Genomic DNA, 19,607 nt, shown 5'->3' with positions numbered 1-19,607 from the left:
TGGTTAAAAGCATAGGCTGGCTGCTTCTCAGATGGGTTTTGGAGGGTACTGATTTCTGTGTTTTGATGGTTCTGATACTAGCACACTTGAGACAGCTAGGTTAAAAATAGAGCAGGTCCACATCAGCTGCATTTGCAGTGTTGAAGGAATTTATTACAAAAGGATAGTTGCTACTGTTTGTTCTTAGAGTGCCTTTGCTGTGTGACACCTCAGAGGAAGGTAGGCGTGAGTTCCCTGATTCTTAAGCTGCCTGAGTGATAGAGATAAAATATTCCTCCTGACAATTTCATAAAAGTAGCTGAGCCTATGAAAGATCTCATGATTGATGGTGGGGTGAGTGAATGTGTTTTGTCCATGTCTTAGGAAACTCTCAGAGGTAGAAACAAATAATTCTTGCTCTGTTATGCTTGACAATCAAGAAGTTATTTTCAAGATGTGTAATATATCATACTAAATTCCCATTGACCAGTGAAAGTGTCATTGATTACAACCAGAGTAGTGAAAACTCTAATGTGTGTTCTAGAGAAGTTTTACTGAAATAAGAAATCTTTTCCTGGATGTGAACACAGATTGTGGAGGGTGGGGGGTGGACTACTAGACCACCAGAAAAGTAGCACCGAGAGTCGTATGTTGTCTAGTTATTTTTAGAAGTATCTTTTCTGTACAAGTCATGTGCGCTGACAAAAGATGATGCCGCTTCTCTGGCTTCCTGTACCCGTTAGAGAAATGCATCAGTGAAACTGCCAGCGATTCAGCCTCCTGCCAGCACAGAAGCAGCTGGTGCCTGTGCCTGCATCCCTGCGATGCTGGTTGGAGAAGAATGCTTTTTCTGAAAGCACCAGGGAAGGAATGTCTGGGGCCGATGCTACTTTTAACTCAACACAACGGAACGGCAGTGTGTCAGTAAAACCATGTGAGTAACCTTGAGTGTTAGAGGTACTGTACCCCAGCTTTCAGAGTCTGGTATGCAAAGCTGAATTTTTGAACCCGAAAAAACAGAGCGATTACTTTAAATGCAAGCTGTAAAGCAGCATGCAATTAACTTGTCTGTTCCATATGAATATATTACATATTATAATTGCTTTAATTTGCCACGTTAATTGATGTGTGACAGTAGACCTACTACGTAAAAATGAGTAAGAATAACATCAAAGTAATGTGCTAATTTACTGAAAGTATTAGGGTATGTTTCTGCTATATAATGGTAAGTACAAATAGTCTTTAGTAGCTGGGGTACATGCTTCAGCAGCAGCGAAAATCCTGATTTTCACAAAAGCTTTAAATGGTATTTATAACTACGTATCACATGTGCATTTATCACTTATCTCTTTCCTCAACTGTGTGTTTGATCTGGAAAGTCTTGGCATCACCTTTTCTTATTTAAGTTAGCCTGATTTTAAATATACATCATCCTGGTTTCAGGGAGGTGGAGAGGAAAGGGGAGGAAAAGATGATGCGCAATCTTTTGCTATTTTATGTTTAATTTCCATGTATGGTCAGAATTGTTAGCTAACTGTTAGATTATAATGATTTTCTGGGGGAAAAATATTATTGTAGTTTATATTTTTATATCTATTTTCACTGTAATAGTGTTTTTATGGAAAGAAGCTAAGAAAAATCTCAAAAGGGTTGTCCAAATGTTACAGCAGTTCTGATACTCCTCACTACAAGATCGTCTTCCAAGCTGTGCAGTGACTTGCTCTATCTTCTTGCAGTTTAATTTAATTAGAGCAAGGGGGCAGTATGTGAGAATGTGCAGTGTCATGTCTTAATATTGTGGAGACTAGTCATTTAGTAGTTACAGAAAATATTTTAAAAATCCTGAAGTAAAATGAGGGAGTAACTCACTGAGAATATTTTTATAAATAATTTTACAAGGTCTTGTACTGTTTTCTGTGATCTTCTGTTCTTCCCCTCCCACCATATTTGATCCAGGAAGACCTGTGTCTGCTTTTTGTACTCTTAGCCTGTGTTAAAATGCATGTTATTCTGGAGTTCAGGACAAGGTATGGCAGTGGGATGCTTTATCCAGTGTCCACTGAGCTCAGCAAAATACCTTAGTTTAAGCAAATATAACTTTTTTATAATCTCCTCATGTATCTGAGCAAATGCTTTTTCTTTTACAGTCTTTCTTCTGCAAAACATTTTGGAAGAAACTTCTGGTTTGCTCTGTTAAACAGTAGAAATGTGTGCACAGAGCTGGTTATTAAGGCAGAACTTCTTATAAAGGTTTCAAGCTCTATTGTCCTTCATTTTTGTGAAACTTGTAGGAATTTTTAATACCTCTGTCAAACCTAGTGATATCTGGACAATCAATTCAAAGTTACAGGGTTAGCTGCTGACACTCAGAAAATTCATCATTACATAAACTGAAGAAATCAGGCTAAACGTAGTGATGTATTGTTACAGAAGTCAGCCCCCCAGTGCATGGTAGGATCAAGCAGAGCCTCGATTATGCATAAAAATCTGCCTGTATGAAACCTATTTTGTGACTACTTCATGGTGAATAATTCTAAGAGTAACTGGGAAAACCAGGATGACTGCTAGTGGAAAAAGAAAAGATTCATGTCACCTTAATTTTTATACCTTTTCAAAACTGGACTGTTATGGTATTCAAGCTTATCAGTGTAATTCTTTATGCCAGGTTGTCTTTCTTAAATAAATGAGCCATAAGTTAACAGTTGCAGATGTTCAAGTTATTTACGTGTACTATACATGAGCAATACAATTTTTTTTCTTGAATTAGTGTAAAGTGATCAGAGTGCAGGCCAAAAACTTCTTGTCAGTAACTCTGACCATTTTTTTTTCTGTGTAATTTGTGCAGCTCTATTAATATACACTGGAGTGTATATTGTGGGAGATCAAAACCCATTCAGACATTGTACTTAAGTGTCCCAAGTCTGTTCTGTTTTCCATGTGTTATGTGTGTGAGTTTGAGTGAGAAATATTTTTATAGGGTAAAAATTCACAATTTGGAAGTGATTAAAAAAGCAAACTTGCATTTTGTCTCTATCAGAATAGTGCAGTGATAAAACAAATTTGCCTGATCCTGAGGTGAATGAGCGACATGAATGTAAGATTTTCTCAGATATTCTAAGCATTGATATCACAAAGACAATGAATTAAACTCTATTAGATCATTTTTATTCAAATCAATTGCCATGGAGCATATTGCCCTGAGAAACAGGAAACCATCCAGGCTGTCTTCTATCCTCCAAGCTACAGAAGGACCCAAACTGAATTTCATTCCAAAGGTTTTATTTCAAAGGTGGGGTGTGTGTGTGTGTATATTGTATTCATTGTTGTAACAGACAGTCATTACCTCTTACTTCTAGACTTAACAAAATAAAATGGTATATTAGATCCCACTCACACAGTTTATTCCAATGACATGAACTCCATGGGTTGAGCTTCAGGCAATAACTCACGGAGCGATACCAAGGACTTATATGATTCTTCTGTTCCAGTTCTAGCCTGCTTATTCTGCTCCTCTGACAGGAGGTTGAGTGATTTCTTCCCTACGCCAGCAGGCTAGAATATGTATTTGAAATGCTTGGTGCAATGCAAATACTGTAGAAATGTGTAGTTACTTTGTCTGCTGTATGTAATCTATGCATTGTGCTTGGAATGATGATGGACAGTGAACTGGTACATAAGGACAGAGACACCTTTTCCTTGAGCTAAAATAAGGTGTTAGTCACTGTCATTGTTGTGCAAGTTCAGCTAAGAGATAAGTAGGTTTTCCACCACTTCAATGGCCAGGGCTGCATATCTTCTATTGCAATTTGGCAAATCCAAAATAAGTCAGGTGATACTATTTCAGGTCTGCAGTTTTCCTCCTGTTTTTTTTTTCCAATTTTGTTACCTAAGCAGTGCCAGAGGAATAACTGAGAGCAAGGCCCTGTTCTGTGCTTTGATAGAAAACCCTTGTACCAGTGAGGTCTTTGAGATTTTAACCAATGTAACCTTGGGCTTTCTTGTCTTTTGCCTGAGTAATGATATAGATATAATAGGTAGTAACTGCAGTACGCCATCAAAATGTATCCTCTAAGCAGGAGACTCTGTTTTATGGAAAATCTGTGTCTTATAGAATACCCTGTTTTGGAAAAAAAAAATCAGATACAAACTTCATGTTTAGCTGAAAGTACAGCAACGAGATTAGCAGAGGAGTCGAGACAGCGATTGTCCCAGTACTGACACTGAGTGCTAGAAAGCATGTGCTGTGTAATGGTAATGGTAGTGCTGGGAGATGGCCACATGACTGTATTGGAGTTGCATTTGGTCCTGAAAGTGACACTTGTGATTTTGAAATGGACCTTTAAGCAGCTGTTAGACTAAACAAAAATAGGCTTCTGACAAATACCTCTCTTAAAAGTAACATTTTTTTTATTTGTAACATAACTTCAAAAATATTCTTGAGACACCTCTGCACCACTTGCTGTTTTGGCACACTCCTGCCATGTCTAGTACATGCGTATGTATATACTTTGTGGTTTTATTTATGTAGGTATCTGTCTACCTTCAGGCTTTTGCCTTGCAGAATCTGACATTTAATGGTGTTACAATACTGTAGGCCTTTCCTTAAGCTTTCCGATCTTTCAGAGCTGATCACTGATGGAAAGAGGGAGTAGGAAGCTAGATCTCATTCAGGTGAGAAGCAGACGTCTAGAAGGGTTACCTGAAGTTACCTCAGGTAAGGGCATGGAGTTTCTGGTAACTGTAGCAGGTTTTGTTTTTGGGGGGTTGGGTGAAGAAACCTGAATGCTGACAATGTGGAAACAGCAGATAAAGATTGTAGGCTTTTCTGTTTCTCGTGGATCTAAAAGCTTTGGTTAACCTCAATTTTCAAAACAAGTTGTTTTGGTTTAGTACTGTCCTTGGGAAAATTCCTCTCCAGAGGCAGAGCCCGGCACTTGCGCTTTACGAGGAATTACTCGGCTTTTTTTTTGGTCTCGAAGGCAGCCCCCTTTCCCCAGGACAGGGCTTGCCAGCACCGCAGTGGGTGCTGGGGCCCGTGAAGCGGCTCGGGAAAAGCGCGCCCTTCTCCCCCCGCTCCCGGAGCGCTAAGCGCAGCCCGAGCCTGCCGCCCCCTGCCCCGGGGCGACCGCGATCCGCCGAGGCCGAGCGGGAGGCGGGATCGCCGGGGCGGGGCGGAGCGGAGCGGCGGTCTGGGGCGGGGGGGAGCGGCAAGGCCGAGCGGGGAACGCTGCAGCCGGCGCTGCCGCAGCCACCTCCTGCCGCCGCCCGGCAGCGGGGCCGGGGCGCAGCGCCGCGGGGCTGCCATGCCTCCCGCCCGCCCGCCCTGCAGGTGCGCGCCGCGGAGGGGTGCGTACGGGACGCGTTGTTTTCCTGTTTACGCTGTGCCGAGGGAAGGCGGGCGGTGGGCGGGCGGGCGGGCGCGTCTGCTCGGCCACGGCCTTGTTCCCTGGCGGGGGGCGGTGCGGCGGGGCCGGGAGCTGAGCCCTGGCGCGGCGGGGGCAGCGCGGGCGCTGTGTTGCGGGGGAACTGTGTGCCTGCTCGCCTGATTGCAGAGCCAGCCCGGCATCGCAGCGCGGGAGGTGAGGGCGGCCCCGCTCTCGTCCCCTGTGTCCGCGGGTGCGTGTGCGGCCGCAGGCGCGGGGCGGCCGCGGTGACCTGCCCGCCGGCGGCGGCTCTGTGGGGACCCGGCCGCCGGCGCGGTGCCGCTGCTTGCGGTGCTTGCTGCTGCGAGTCCCGGCTTTCGCTTTTGCTACCGCCCTTAACCAACTGATACAGCTGAGTGGATTGCATTATTGGCTTTCACGGTTTCAAACCTCATTTATTTCCTCCCTCCCCAGATCTTGGATGATTTACTGGAATGTTCCAGGCTCTCTTTCTATAAATTTATAGTCTCAGGTTGTCATGATAAAGAAGTGCTGCAGAGTGCCAAAGATGTGTTAGTAAATAATTTTTTTCTCTTAATCTGTGCAACGGACTTTTCCTCTGTGTACCTCATTATACACTACTTCAGAGTTGATTTTTGGCTGGAGGCCTTACCTGTGTGTTGGTGATGTGTGTGCAGTATTACAGTTCTGGAGGATTCAGTTACTGTCCTCCAGGTGATGAAATAAGATAATGAACGCTTAGACTCAATAACAGGCTTTTACCATGTGTTTACTTTACATGCCACAATTATTGTTCTCTCATTAGGCAGTCATACATTTCTTGTATTAATGCATAATGATGAACTTTTAAGATAGGTAGGTGCCCATTAATCGATTATGGTTTGCCTCAAATACTGTGACCCAGATTAGGCCTGTGTTTGGATGATACTTAAAATGCATATTGATGAACTCTTCTAGCATATTGTATCAGCAAGTACTTACATAGTGTGGAAATAATGCTTTGCTAATATCATTCTTTTGGATGTGTATGTACACACACACAGACTCCAGAAAATTAATGGAGAAGGCAATAGAAACCGACAGGAAAAGTATATATGCATGTATATTTTATGAATAAAAAATACTTTATGAGGAATATATGTCTTTAAATGTAAGTCAGGGTTAAAAATGCAAAAGTCCTAGTGCATATAATTTTAGGCTGCTTTCTGTTTCATCCTTTTACCTGAAAAATGTCCATAAATATGGACAAAATATGTCAAGAATCTAAGCATGCGTGTTAGTCCTATGAAGAGCTGTATTGAAGCTGATGGGACTGTTTGTAGGCAAAGTGCTCGCCCCCTTTTTTAATCTTTTTTTTAATAACAAATCAAAATCAAAGGCTTGGGAGGAAATTCTTCAGTTGAAGTCAGCACCTTTTTTTCCTCTTCGTGTACTATGTTATGAAAAAGAAACATTTTGAGAAAACCTGACTTGTCACAGTTGGTTGTGAGGCACGGTCTCCGAGTCTCACTCCTGCCTTTGCCCAGCGTCCTGTTCTCACTGTACCAGCAGCCACACTCCCATTTGGACTCGTCACATCTGCTGCCAGAATGATAAGTGATTCCCTTGAGAGTGACTTAGAATTGATTGGAACAGTCCTTGTCTTGCTGCATAAGAATACAACTTTGTTGATTGTGCATCCAGGATTTTAAAAGAGTAGAATTGTCTGGGGATTGGCTGTAGTAAATATTTGGCTATCTTACGGTTCTGACTTCAGTGGTCAGCTTGCAAATCCCTTAAGGTGTTAGGGCATAAGTCCTTCTATTCAAATAGAGGTGAATTCATTGGAGAGTGATTTGGGTAGGAGAAAACGTTTATTCAAAAAGGTTATTAACGAAATTGTGAGAACCCTACAGATGGGTACTGCAGCTAGGGAAGGTCAGTGTAGTCACTCATCTGGGTGAGTGTTTCAGAGGTGGAAAATTAGTGTGAGCCTCTGGAGTAGGATCTGACACAAGAAATTGCTGCTCCAGGCAGCTGGACGTGTTCACAAACAATAATTATGATGGAATTGAGGGATGAATGGACTCAGTTTTGCTTTGCTGTCCAGTAGGCATTGAAGGAAAACTTGAACTTAACCAATGTCAAGAAAAAATGGAAAAACTCCCTGTCTGGTACCAGGCTTGTGCCCTCTCTGTCTTGACAGGTGCCCAATGCAGCAACAGACAGTTGTGGTCCTCAGCTCTACTGGTGAGGTAAATCTAGTATCATCACCCAAGAAGCAGCAGACTGACACATCTCTCCCTCCTTGTGATCAATAAGTCAAAAAATTCAAAGGTTTTATGGGCGCAGCTCTTGTTCTAGTGAGATATCCACTCGCTAATGTAGTTATTGATGGTGAGAATGGCTGCCTGCCATGGAGTATGGTGGTTTCTCACTCCCTGCTGTGAGGGAGCTGGGTCTTGGGATCTGTGCCCTCATGGAGGAAAATGTACGAGTCACGCTGCTACTGCTGCGGGTTTGTCCTGGGGCTTAGGATAACTTTGCCAAAAAGAGGAAGCATAATGATACAGTATAGTGAAGTCAGCATTAAGAGCACTTACCTTGGTGGCCCCCTTTGACCAGCAAGAAAAGCAGGGTAGGAGAAACAAGTGTTCAGATTGTTTTATTTTTTTTTATTTTAATTTAATCTGATTGGTTTCCTTATTCTCTTGTAATTTTCCCCTAGGATCGATTCACGAAACAGTGAGGCAGTGATGAAATTCACTGCAAGGTATTCTATTCTATTCTATTCTATTCTATTCTATTCTATTCTATTCTATTCTATTCTATTCTATTCTATTCTATTCTATTCTATTCTATTCTATTCTATTCTATTCTATTCTATTCTATTCTATTCTCATATTCCCCCTGCAAACATCATGTTTCAGATTGACATATTAAATGCATACACGACAGTACTGTTTTTCTTCCCCTTTTCTTTGCAAACCCTTCTGATTGCAGGCAGAAAGCTGTACTTTGTTCTTGATCAAAATGTCAGGCAGGTGTGAGCAGCCGTGCTGCTGTTGGAAGGTGTGTGTTCAGTTTTGGAGTGGGCAGTGCACTGCAGTGGGGCAGGGACTGTGGTTGTGTATCTGCGGTGTTTCCTCTACTTGCTTGCAAGGGCAGGGGCAGGTGGGCTTCGCAGAGTCTGTTGGTACTTCCCGGTTGCAATGCAGAAGGTAGTATTAAGTGCCAAGAAGGATGAGTTAGTCCAGTGCTTTGCTGTCACACTTCTGCTGCTCCCAGTGTCTGACTAAGCTTTGAGAAATAGTGCCAGTATTTCAGCTTGGTACTGTGTGGCATCCTAGGGACAGAGCTGTACTCACTCGAGATTTAGTGACATGTCATGGAACCAAAATTTATCCTTTAAGACTTCTGGCTTAGACTTGGAGCTCTCAATGGGTAGAGTACTTATAATCTTAATAAGCCTTTCTGATTCCTATTGATCTTGTTTTTAAGGTGCAAGGCATGCTTTCAGTTGCATACCTCAAACTCCATATGTTGTGTGGTCCTGTAGCCTTTTCAGCTAAATGAAGCTGTTCCCTGTTCCCAGTTACTCTGTCCCCTGTAATACTAATTGTAATTAAGCATTAGGCCTCTTTGCATGATACATGTAGATCTCACTGAGGTGCCACCTTTTTTCTCTTATTGCCTTTGTTATGGCTACTGTGTATGTTTTACAGGTTTTTTTCCCAACATGTTTTTTGAAATGCAGGCTCTATGACTACCCATCGTTTAAGTAATGGTAATATCAACGTGGTTTATAGAAACAGAAGACATCCAACCTGAGCAGAGATGTTTATACAGGCAAGATTTGCATTTACCTTTTGGTTACAGAGTCAAATCAGTATTGTTAATGTTTCACTCTGTGTTCACTTAGTAGGATTTAAAAGCCTTTTATTAGTAGCTACCAATTTCTAGAAAGTAACTTTTTTTACAGTGGTCTTACCAATTAGTGACTGATTTTGGGATCTTCCCATAGTGTTTCCTTAAATACCCAAGAGTAATTTCCCCACAGTCTAAGACACCCAGGGCAGACAAAGAGCTGTCCCGGTGCACCAGTTAGAGGAAATCACAGCTTTGTTTTACAGAGTGAGAGCTCCTGCTTCCTTGAACTCAGCCTTATTTTAAGAAAAGGTAATTTATTCCCTGATTAATTTTTCGAGTAAATTTAACTTTTTCTAACAGTGCTTGCTCTATCTGCTGCTACTCCTATTTATTTTTTGGTTGTTTTTTTTTCCTACTTTCTGTCCCACATGCCATCTGTATTATTATATTATGGTTTGTTGTCTTTTAAAATACTCTAAGCTAATGCAGCAGATAGAAAAGAAGCATGAATATTTATGAACCATCACTACTGCCTTTCTTCTGAGGGAAAGAGGTGTGGAGGACTTCCTTCCAGGTCAGGTGATGCTGTGATTGCAGACACTGATTGAGATCTGCCTCAGCTGTTACTTGGAGGGGATGCTACAAGGAACAACTCCACATCATCAGTGGCTCAACAGTGTTTGCCTGCTGTGGCAGTAGTCACTGTACATAAATAAGGTAGTAGGTACCCCTACTCTGTTGTTGTAGTTAACTGTCTCATGGTTAAGTAATGCCCCAGTGTGATGGCAAGGGCTTTATTTCACCATCAACTTAAGAGGTAGCATTTCTATAATGCTTTTTTGGTAGCTGTATGAATGCCAAAGACCTGGGCACTTCTTATAAAGCTGGTTATAATTTCATATGCAGATTTTGGTAGCTGTAACAAGCTTGATGAAGCTTTGTAGGCCAGAGAGTGGCTTGAGTTTTTTCTTTTGTACAGTTTTTGGCTGGGATCGAGTTAATTTCTTTCTAGTAGCTAGTGTATTCACTGTGCTTTGGATTTAGGATGAAAATAATGTTGATAATATAGGGTTGTTTTGGTTACTGCTGAGCAGTGCTTACACAGAGTCGAGGCCTTTTCTGCTTCTCGCACCACCTCACCAGCGAGTAGGCTGGGTGTGCACAAGAAGCTTGGAGGGGACACAGCAGGGACAGCCGACCCCAACTGACCACTGAGATGTTTCATACCACTTGACATTATAGTCAGTGTATAAGCTTGGGGGAAAGCTGGCCAAGGGTCACTGTTTGGAGACTGGCTGAGGGTTGATTAGCATGTAGTGAACAATTGCATTGTGCATCACTTGTTTTGTATGTTATTTATGTATTTTTTTTTTCTCTTTCTGTCCTATTAGACTGCCTTTATCTCAGTCCATGAGTTTTACCCTTTTTTTCCAATTTGCTTCCCCCATCCCACTGGGGTGGAGTGAGCAAATGTCTGTGTGGTATTTAGCTGCTCGGTGAAACCATACCACATTCATGCTTTCTCACAAAGATTCAGTTAATTCAGAGAAGCATTGAAGAGTATAAAAAAGTAATTTTACACATTAAGATTATTTGTATGATATTTAGAATATATATTAAAAAGAAATTCTTCACTTGTTATATGTAAGTAATATTTGACTTTTTGTATTCCCTTTTTTGCATCCTCGTTGTCGATCAGTCCTTTTATAGTGAAGCTGCTGAAAACTGATGGCTAAAGGTAGCAGCTGTGATAACCCATGAAATAAAATCCAGGCAGTTCTATCTGTTCTAACTCCGGAAGCTAATGAAATGTAGGTGTTGTCCAGTAGATGCGTAGTGCAAGTGGTGACATCCTGGTGACAATAGGTGGAGACCCAAGGAGATAAAACTTTGACTCCTACTTTGTTATGGAACAGTGTGCTGAAATGTGTCCAGGTGTGTGCTGAAGGGTTGACTTTGTGTTTTGTAAGCCAGTCACTTGTGTAGATAGGGGCCAAATGATTGACAGCTGTGCAACAGCTGATGAACATGAAAGCTACCCAGATGTGCAGGGTCAAGTAGCAAGCAGTCTGAGTAGTCATCAAATCAATTAGGAGATGAATTGAGAACCACAAAGGAGTGACAAGGGTGGCTTTCTGTCAGTGCAGCGAGTTCTTCTCCAGGCCTTGTGCTTTATGGATCAGCTGAAGAAATGTCGTTTGATTTACAAGTAATTTTTTTGTTTGTTTTTGTGGACTTTTTTGGTGTGCATTTTCTGTTTGTTTGTGTTTTGTGGGTTTTTTTTTGTTTTTTGTTTTTTTTTTTTTAAGTGTATGATGCTGAGCTGTGTTGGTTAGGCAGTTAGGGGGGAGTAGCTGGTAGGAGGTGGCTGTCATCATCACATCACTGTATGGAGGCTAGACAGGAACTTGCAGTGACATCTACATTTTGTGTCTTGCTACAATCATGCTTACAGGAGGGAAGGTAAAAATCTCCTGTATTGGGCTAGTACCAGTATGATTGCTAATTGGGGCACATTTGTTTCCTTATATACAAGAATTCTGGACTCCCTGAAATTGAGCCCTGTTGCTAACTGATCACTCAGTGGATACATTTTTAAGTGGGTTATTTGTTTTGAAAATTGGATTGCCCTTTGTAATGCGTAATTTCTGTTAATACCAGTAACACATTGGTTGTCATGAAAAGAGATTAAGGAGCTGGAAATTCGTTTTATTTTCTCCTGCTCTGTTGACACTGTGCACTTGATGCTATTGTGTGAGTAATAAGTTCCAGTGTTTTGTCAACTCCTTTCCTGAGCCCTGCTCTGGTAGTTCCCAGTCCCAGGCTGAGCCTGGCAGGTAACAGGCAGGTTTTACTGGAGGGGCACTAGAGACAGATCTTGAAACCAAAGTGGTACAGCAAGTACAAGAAATCCAGAATCTTCTACAGGCAGGGTGGGAAGAGCAGGTAACGCAAACCCCAGGAAACAGCCAGATCTTATGCAGTGGTGCGTGTTGGTGAGTTCTCCTGAGCTATGGAAAAAACACTGCACCTAGGAGACTGGTTCCTAGCCCTTCTCCTCAACCCTGAGCATGCTTTGGATTAAGCTCGTGCGAAGAGCAAGGACGGTGCTTTCCCTTCCTTGTTTTCCTCTTGGGAAGGAAACGCAGACCCAGACCTGGCAGAGCAAGGACGCGCTGCCTGGGGTGAGCCAGGACTGCGGAGTGCTGTGAGCAACCTGTGCCAATGCCAGCAGAAAGCTGAGGAGGTTCGCAGAGGGAAAGGTGGCGAAGCTGAAGGGGTCACCTGTAGTACCAAACCTGATTCTAAGATACTTCTGAGGAAATGTGTATTTCTTTGTACTTGATAACTGCAGTGCGTTCATTTTGTCATGTGGACCTTTGTAGGATTTGACATGTAAGGGCTTCAAGTTAGAAATGTGTTTCTTGGACAAAATTATTATAATCCCTGGGTAAGTAGTAACAGGCCTTGGAAAGTCTCTCTTCTGGCTGGTTATTTTGTTTGATTGGTTGGTTTTAGTATCTAGAAACTTTGTAAACAATCAAATTTCTATGGATGTCACTGAAATCAGGACTTCATCTTCAGTACTGAGTACAATTTTCAACTCTTAACTGCTTCGCAGTCAGCATTGTATTGCATTTAAAATAAAAGTTTTTCCTGGTGCTGTGTTTTGTAACTGTAGTTCAAGTTTTGGTTTCATCTTCATCCCATGTACAATTTGTTGTGAATTCCATGATGAAAGAACTGTAGGTGATCATTTTCGACCTGAAAGGGTCTGGGATAACAGCATTACTATATTATAAAATGGAATTTACCTGTCCTTGAAACGTATCTTTCTTCCTGCTTTTCTTCATTTTTTTTTTTTCTTTTTACTTCACAAGTCCAGCAAGCTGATAGCTCAGAAAAGCAATTTTGACCTGTGGTAGCTACTACCAGGTATTACCTGTTCATTGGGTTAGCCCAGACATATGTTTGAGATTGGAAGTGTGCATTTTAATCCTAGGTTTTGTGATAGTTAGTGATAACATGAATCTAGCTCTGGGGTAATACGCTTCTCACAGTTAATGTGTTGATCCTTTTAAACTACAAATCGCTAAGGCACCCAGATGGTGTAGATGTAAGATGCTTTTCTTGGGTTTTTTTAAGTTGTAGGTCTCTACCCAATTTGGACAGATTTTCAGAGCAACTGTGAAAAGATCTCTATTGCTCTGCCAAATCTTAAGTTTTAACACCAAAACTGGATGCACTACAGCCCCTTAAAAAAAGAGGCTTTAATATGGACCAAAAAAAAATCCTAAACTTGTTATACATTAACTGCTTGGGCTGGCTTCAACCTGAGGAAGAGCAAGCAAGTACTTTGAGGTGACTATAACAAGTGAAGGCAAGGTTTTGTTTGGAACCTGTTGGGCAATGTGAAATACTCACCACTACCAGCTACATCAGGCATAAGTTGTGGTGAATGGAAAGTTAGCAGCCCCAATTTTTGGGCCCTGATTCTGCAAATGTGTGCTTATATATCATATGCATAACTCATGTAAGTGAGTCATCCCTCTGAATGTACTTGGTACCTGAGTAGAGAGCTCAGCGACATTGCGGTACCTGGTGACGTGGCTGAGATGCCTTGCATGAAAATGCAGCACTGGAGGAACTGAAGCTATTTGTAAAATTAGGTCAATTTTTTAGAGTTTTTCTTTTTTCTCTCCCCAAGGGGGAAAAAAAATATCTATCTTCAGCAATGCTGAGTTACTTTGTGGATCCTGTCAGTGTAAGATGTTTGAATTTTAGTTTCAAAATCAGCCTGTTTCGTTCAACAAGAGCACCTTGATTCAATAATCACGTTTAAAACACTTGAATAATCTGAAAGTATATACTGCTCTTGTTTTGCCAAAAAATTTCTACACTTCTGTATTTCATGCAATAGTGCTCAACCTTAATTCCAGTGTATTTTTAACTTTTGTTTTGTTAATTAAGCCCTGAACCATCTTTACCGTCTGACACATCCAGAGTTAAGCAAATAAAGTCCAGATTAGATATGCCGAAAAAAGAAGAGCATGTAGCTGGTTTGTGTGAACCATTCAGTGGTTCTGTCTTTTCCACGTACATAGAAATAGGTTGCTAGGTTTGTTTATTTACCCAAATAATTTAGACCAGCCACTTAGCTTTGCACAAATTCTTAGAACACAGAAACATAGAGATTAGGTAGGTAAATGTAGCTGTGCTATGGTATGTAGCAAGGGGAATTCAGTTTGAGATGGGAGGTTTTGCTTTGTATATAGTGCAAGGTGACTCTCAGTACAAGGCCAGAAACTGTGTGTAGTGTCGTACAGGAATCCGGAGATGGAGAAAGGAAAAATGGTAAGATAACAAAGCTTTTAAGGATGTTTCAGAAGAGCAAGAAAGCGAAATAGTTCTCAGTTACCCAGTACCTAAAGGAATTTCGCAGGAATGAAGGAAATAATTAGAAACATTGTTGCTTTTAAAACAGATTTCAGACTATGCAGCGGGTGCAGGGTGGTCGTTGTAATTCTAATGCACCTGATGCTGCCAGCATCTGAGCACCTGTGAAACTGAGTGTGCTGGTGTAATACATGTCACACTCAACAGACTGTAGTGCAATAAATGTTGCAGGTTGAGGAATTGAATAATAAATGTTTCCAGTGTTACTTTTGTACATTACAAGTGTATAGGATTTTCTATTACAATTAAACTGTTCAATGTGTTACTTAATGTACGGTGTCTGCAATGTGACACAGTTAAGGTTGCTATAGAAACCTGGCTTTTTGTTTCTGTTAAGGGTGTTTCAGATTGGAAAACATTTGCATTGCATTACTGTGAGATGCCTTTCTCCCCCGCTCCTCAGCTCCTTTGCTTCTCAGTTGGGAAGCAGGTGACAGAGAAAAAAGCCACAGCCTGGGATTTGCATGAGTCAGGGCCGATTGAAAAAAGGGATGTCGAGCTGAAACTTAAAAATTATAATTTTCCCTTCAAGTAGCTTTTATGTCTTGAGCTGCTTTTTGAAGTGAGGAAATATTTAAATGTTAATCTTTCATGGTACAGTGTCAGTGGGCTGTAAATTCGAGGGTCTTTTTCTAAAAACTTGAAAATGATGGGTACTTTCTAAAGAAAATATTCCCGCAGTTTTCACAGCTTCATTCTGACTATCATTGGAAATTTATTTGGCCTAAAAAATGGTGACCGGTTCTAATACTTCCTTTTAAATTGATGGGTTTATTCATATTTTAACACTTAATTGTTGCCTGGCCGGCCTTAATCTGTAAAGCATTGAGAGCATGTTAACCAAGTGTCATTGAGTATAATGGCAATACTTACAGATATAAAGTTAGCTTTATGCTTAAATGTTTTGGGACCTAAACTAATTGTAAGTAGAAGGTGATTTATGGTACCTGTGATTTACAGTACAGGTATTTGTGCAAAGCATTAAGGCACATCTTTGTGCTTTAAGTGACTCTTCAAACACTTGTCTCTTTCTGCTCTCCCTCTGCTTTATTTACTGTTGGAATAAAAGCCTTTATTGGGTTGGTGAGGAAAGAACTGAGAAACAAGTGAGAGAGCAAGTTTGCTGTGAAGATGAGAATATGCATTTGTCTTTTGTCTGTTTCTCATCTCACGCAGGCGGCCGTAGGTCTGGGCAGCGCTCCGCTTGCCAAGTGTGTGGCTGCTGAGGGCCACCGAGTGAAGTGGCTGCTCAAGGAGCGACGTCAATGGTTCTCTGCCTGAGCCTCTGCTGCGGGTCAGGTCTGCCTTCTGTGGCAACCGTCAGGGTGTGCTTGCAGTTCAGCTGTGTGCAGCCAGGCCCAATGGAAGCAGGTGTGAGCTGGCATGAAAGAATGTAAAGAGAACTGCTGATCAGAGCTGCTTCTGCTGCTGTGCTGCAGGTAATCTGTGTGGTCATTTTGGGTGGAGGAGTGGTAACAAAGAGCTTAAGTAGGCGAAAGGGAGGAAAGTGAAGGGCAATAATAGTTCAAACTGGCAGCAGCTTGCTGTGTGGATGTATTTTTACAGCTTGAGAGAGGTGAATGAAAGCTCAGTTTCTTTGGCTTGGCATTTTGGCTGGCCAGGGTCCGCTTTATATTTGCTATGCATGTGTCTGCAGTGATGCTGCTGTTTCCCCAGTGCAAATCCCACTCAAGCCCCTTGGAAGCTGATTCATAGAAGCAACTCTGATGTGTGGTACGGCCTGGGATATGTGACACTGTGGATCCAATGGCCCTTAACAGCTTTATGTATATGGGACATCGGACAGTTCTTCTGGTTGCTCACCTGGCTTGAAGGTGGCACCAGGCAGCTGGCCAGTTTTATTTGCTACATGACTTGCTGTCATTATACACGCTGTGTGTAGGAGTGATGAGGGTGGAGTAACTTTCTCTTTACTGCTTCTGTCCCTTTGCTTGGTTCAGAGGGGTGAATCTAAGGAGAACTTGGTCCTATCCCTTAAAAACCTGGTAGAGAACCTGTAACTCAATGGCTCTTGGAGTGATATGGTTATCTGTATGCATGTGTTTTGACCTTGTCAAAACAGATGTGCAGGCTTTCTTTAAAATGTTTCTCAATGAATCATGATAGTTGTTATGAGCAAGGAACATGCTGGTGTCAACTGCCAAATCAGCAAGGTAGTCCTAAGGGAATTGTTTAAATGCTAGTTCATGTGTTGAATGTTCATAAATTTTGATTTTTTAGAAAGCTTGGTGTTTTAGTTGAACGCTGCTAAGCACGTACATAAAAATCCTTTGTGTGTATGGCTGCATGCTCCAGGGAGAGGTAAGAGAACAGTGACATGTCTTATCCTCTCTGGGTATGATAAATTGCATCCTCCTCTTGTTCTGTGATGATGGAACTATAATGCTTTACATCAATTAAGATCTGACTCAGAAATGCAACAGAAACTGTGATAGAAATACCTTAGTATGTGGAATGAGCACAGACTTTGCTTCATTCAGCAGGTGTCCCAGGAAAGAAGGGCACAAAGGGTACGCCATTTGCCTTGCAGATAAAAGATCTGTGGTTTTGTAGTAACTTTGCAGAATGACCACAAGATCTTTCTGGATCTCAGTCTCTCCCCTATAAAATGAAAGCAAAGTTCTTGATGAGGAATGTTTGAAAAGCTTAGTTTGTTACAAGTAGCTAAAATTTACTGGAATCTCTATTAACTGGAATCAGCACCCTGTGAATTCTTGGGTGTTTCTGTTGTTTGTATATATGAGGTTTTCTTTATTTCAGTGGCTACAGAATTCATTCAGTTTATCCAAATCTAATGTTTTTCTGCTGTCTTGTACCTTTTGTTACAGTATTTGGTAGGAAGAGACCAGTGTTTTCTGTCAACAGTCTGTAAAGATGCAGGATTTTGGTGTTTAGACTCCATATACTGTGTGTACCTGTGCAACATGAGCTTGAAGGTCTGCAGGGTTCAGAAGGTTTGGGGTTGATGCTTACTTGAACCAGGGTGAGTTAACACAGTGGATACAAGAAAATAAGGTGTTACTTTTAAAACTTCTGCAGTAATGTTCTTGTTGATTTAAAAATGAAAATCTTCCCAAGTGGCCGGACTTCAAACAGCACTACGCTATTACGTTTGGCATGACGTAGCACTCTACCTGGTAATAGTTTACACTGTGTCTTGTAACTGGTTTCTGTTTAGCAACCACAGCTGAATTACACAGTAAAATACATTGTTCCTTACGGAAGATGCGTCTGGTGATGTTCAGCTGCCAATGAGGAAAGATTAAATGTGGATGTTTTTCTTTCTTGACAACTGTCACTGATGATGTGAAACTTCTGGTAGCTCTTTTGCTTCCCCTTATTCTGTGTGCAACATGACAGTCCGAGTTAGTGGGTAAAAGTCTCCTCCCAAGCAAGGCAGAAATAATTTGTTTGGGGGCTCCACTGGAGCTGAATCAAGTTTTGTTGTTATGTTTCTGAATCAGAAATGTTTCTGCTACATTGATTCTTATTTATTTTATTTGAACTTCGTGCATGTGGACAGTCTGTTGCGGATCCAGTTTATGAGCTGAAGGTGATCTGAGCTTAGCCTGTTCTTATGGCAGTAGTAGAAAATGAAAATGCTGGGACCACTAGTTTACTACATCTCTGTAGTGGTGATAACCTTCTAAACATTGCAGCCAGTTGCTCAAGAGCAAGGGTGTTTGTTTCCTTTGCTTATCTTATCTCCAGATCTTATCTTCACTGCCCTTGAGAGTCCACAGGGTGCAATAGCCACATGGAATCTCTCCCTCTCCATTTGAAGATAAAGAAATGGTGATACTGGCCTGTGTTTAATCTGAACAAGAAGTCCAGAAATCACTTCTGCATACAAATTTATTTTCAGTCTTTTAATGTTTGCATTTTAATTATTTGGGTACTTTAGGAGTGTTATAAGAAACATGACAGGCTTAATACTCTAAAGGTCAGTGGTGTTGTGTGCATAACTAAGGGTTCTTCACCTAAGCAAGGGTTGAGTCATCAGCCTCAATTTCACTGAGGTGGAGAAGCTCTCCTATGTTAGTTTAGCACCCTTCAGTTATGTGTAGTGGGCTAGAACTTGTTTATAGAGTTTTTTAATGTTTTAGAAATTATGTTACACTTTATATGGTAATTATAATGTAACTATATGATTATGTTAAAATAATTATGTATTTATCTTAAGTTAGCTTTGGAATAAACTATTTTTATTCATTTTTCTGAATGTGACTTAATGTAATTAGTCTGTGCTGAGTTTCATTGGCTTGAGCCAGTGCTTTCCTGAAAGGTTCCAATCTCACTTTTATGCAGGTTGCTATGCCTGAAGAAAGACTAAAAAGGTTGTGGCTTGCTCTCCTTTGTGCTGGCTCTGCATTTCTGTTACCTTTCATCTTGAGATGCTGTAGTGTTTATTCTGAAACTTTTCTCTTTACTATTAACACCAAATGAAATACAGTAGCAGAATATGAAAGCAGTAAAATACAACCTGATTAGTCCAGTCAGTGAGGCATTAATGAAATACTGCAAAGTTTACTATTTCTGATAGGCTCGTAATGTGCTTTCACCTTCCTGGTTTTAAAAATGGGATGTCTGTTGAAATGAATGCTAGAGTTGATGTTAGCGCTTTGGCTTGTGAAGCTTAATCATATGCATTTATATGATGGAGTAGCAAATTATGATGCATCCCCCCTTCCATGCTAACCTATTTCTGTTGTCTAACACTTAAAGGTGTCATGTGCGACCCTGTGCTGCAGCCTTGTTGTTGTGTATTTCTATCTGTTTGCATCTGCACAGTACCCTGGACACTGCTTTGAGCTCACCGAAGGTGCAGATAGCAACCCCAAGGGTTCAGTTTCACAACTAATACACTGAACATGCTTCCCCTCTCTCTGTGATTTGTTCTAGAATTTCTTATCCTGC

At 41.3% G+C, this 19,607-nt stretch overlaps 1 protein-coding gene across 5 annotated transcripts in view; it reads left to right on the top strand.

The window, feature by feature from the left end:
* Positions 1–782: 782 nt before the first annotated feature.
* NCOA7 (nuclear receptor coactivator 7) overlaps positions 783–19,607 on the top strand; it is a 93,030-nt gene continuing 74,205 nt past the window's right edge. For 3 of the 5 annotated variants that reach the window (XM_065833956.2, XM_065833957.2, XM_065833952.2), the window contains exon 1: positions 5,173–5,325. The gene's annotated coding sequence lies outside the window, so the exon portion shown is untranslated. Of the gene's footprint in view, positions 914–5,172; positions 5,326–19,607 lie in introns of those variants that run through there. The other 2 variants (XM_065833953.2, XM_065833954.2) reach the window with 2 other exon arrangements.

This window comes from Patagioenas fasciata, chromosome 3, assembly GCF_037038585.1.
Source record: "Patagioenas fasciata isolate bPatFas1 chromosome 3, bPatFas1.hap1, whole genome shotgun sequence".
Taxonomy (NCBI): domain Eukaryota; kingdom Metazoa; phylum Chordata; class Aves; order Columbiformes; family Columbidae; genus Patagioenas; species Patagioenas fasciata.
The sequence above is the reverse complement of the archived record's forward strand: the minus strand, read 5'-3'. Positions and strand labels throughout refer to the sequence as shown.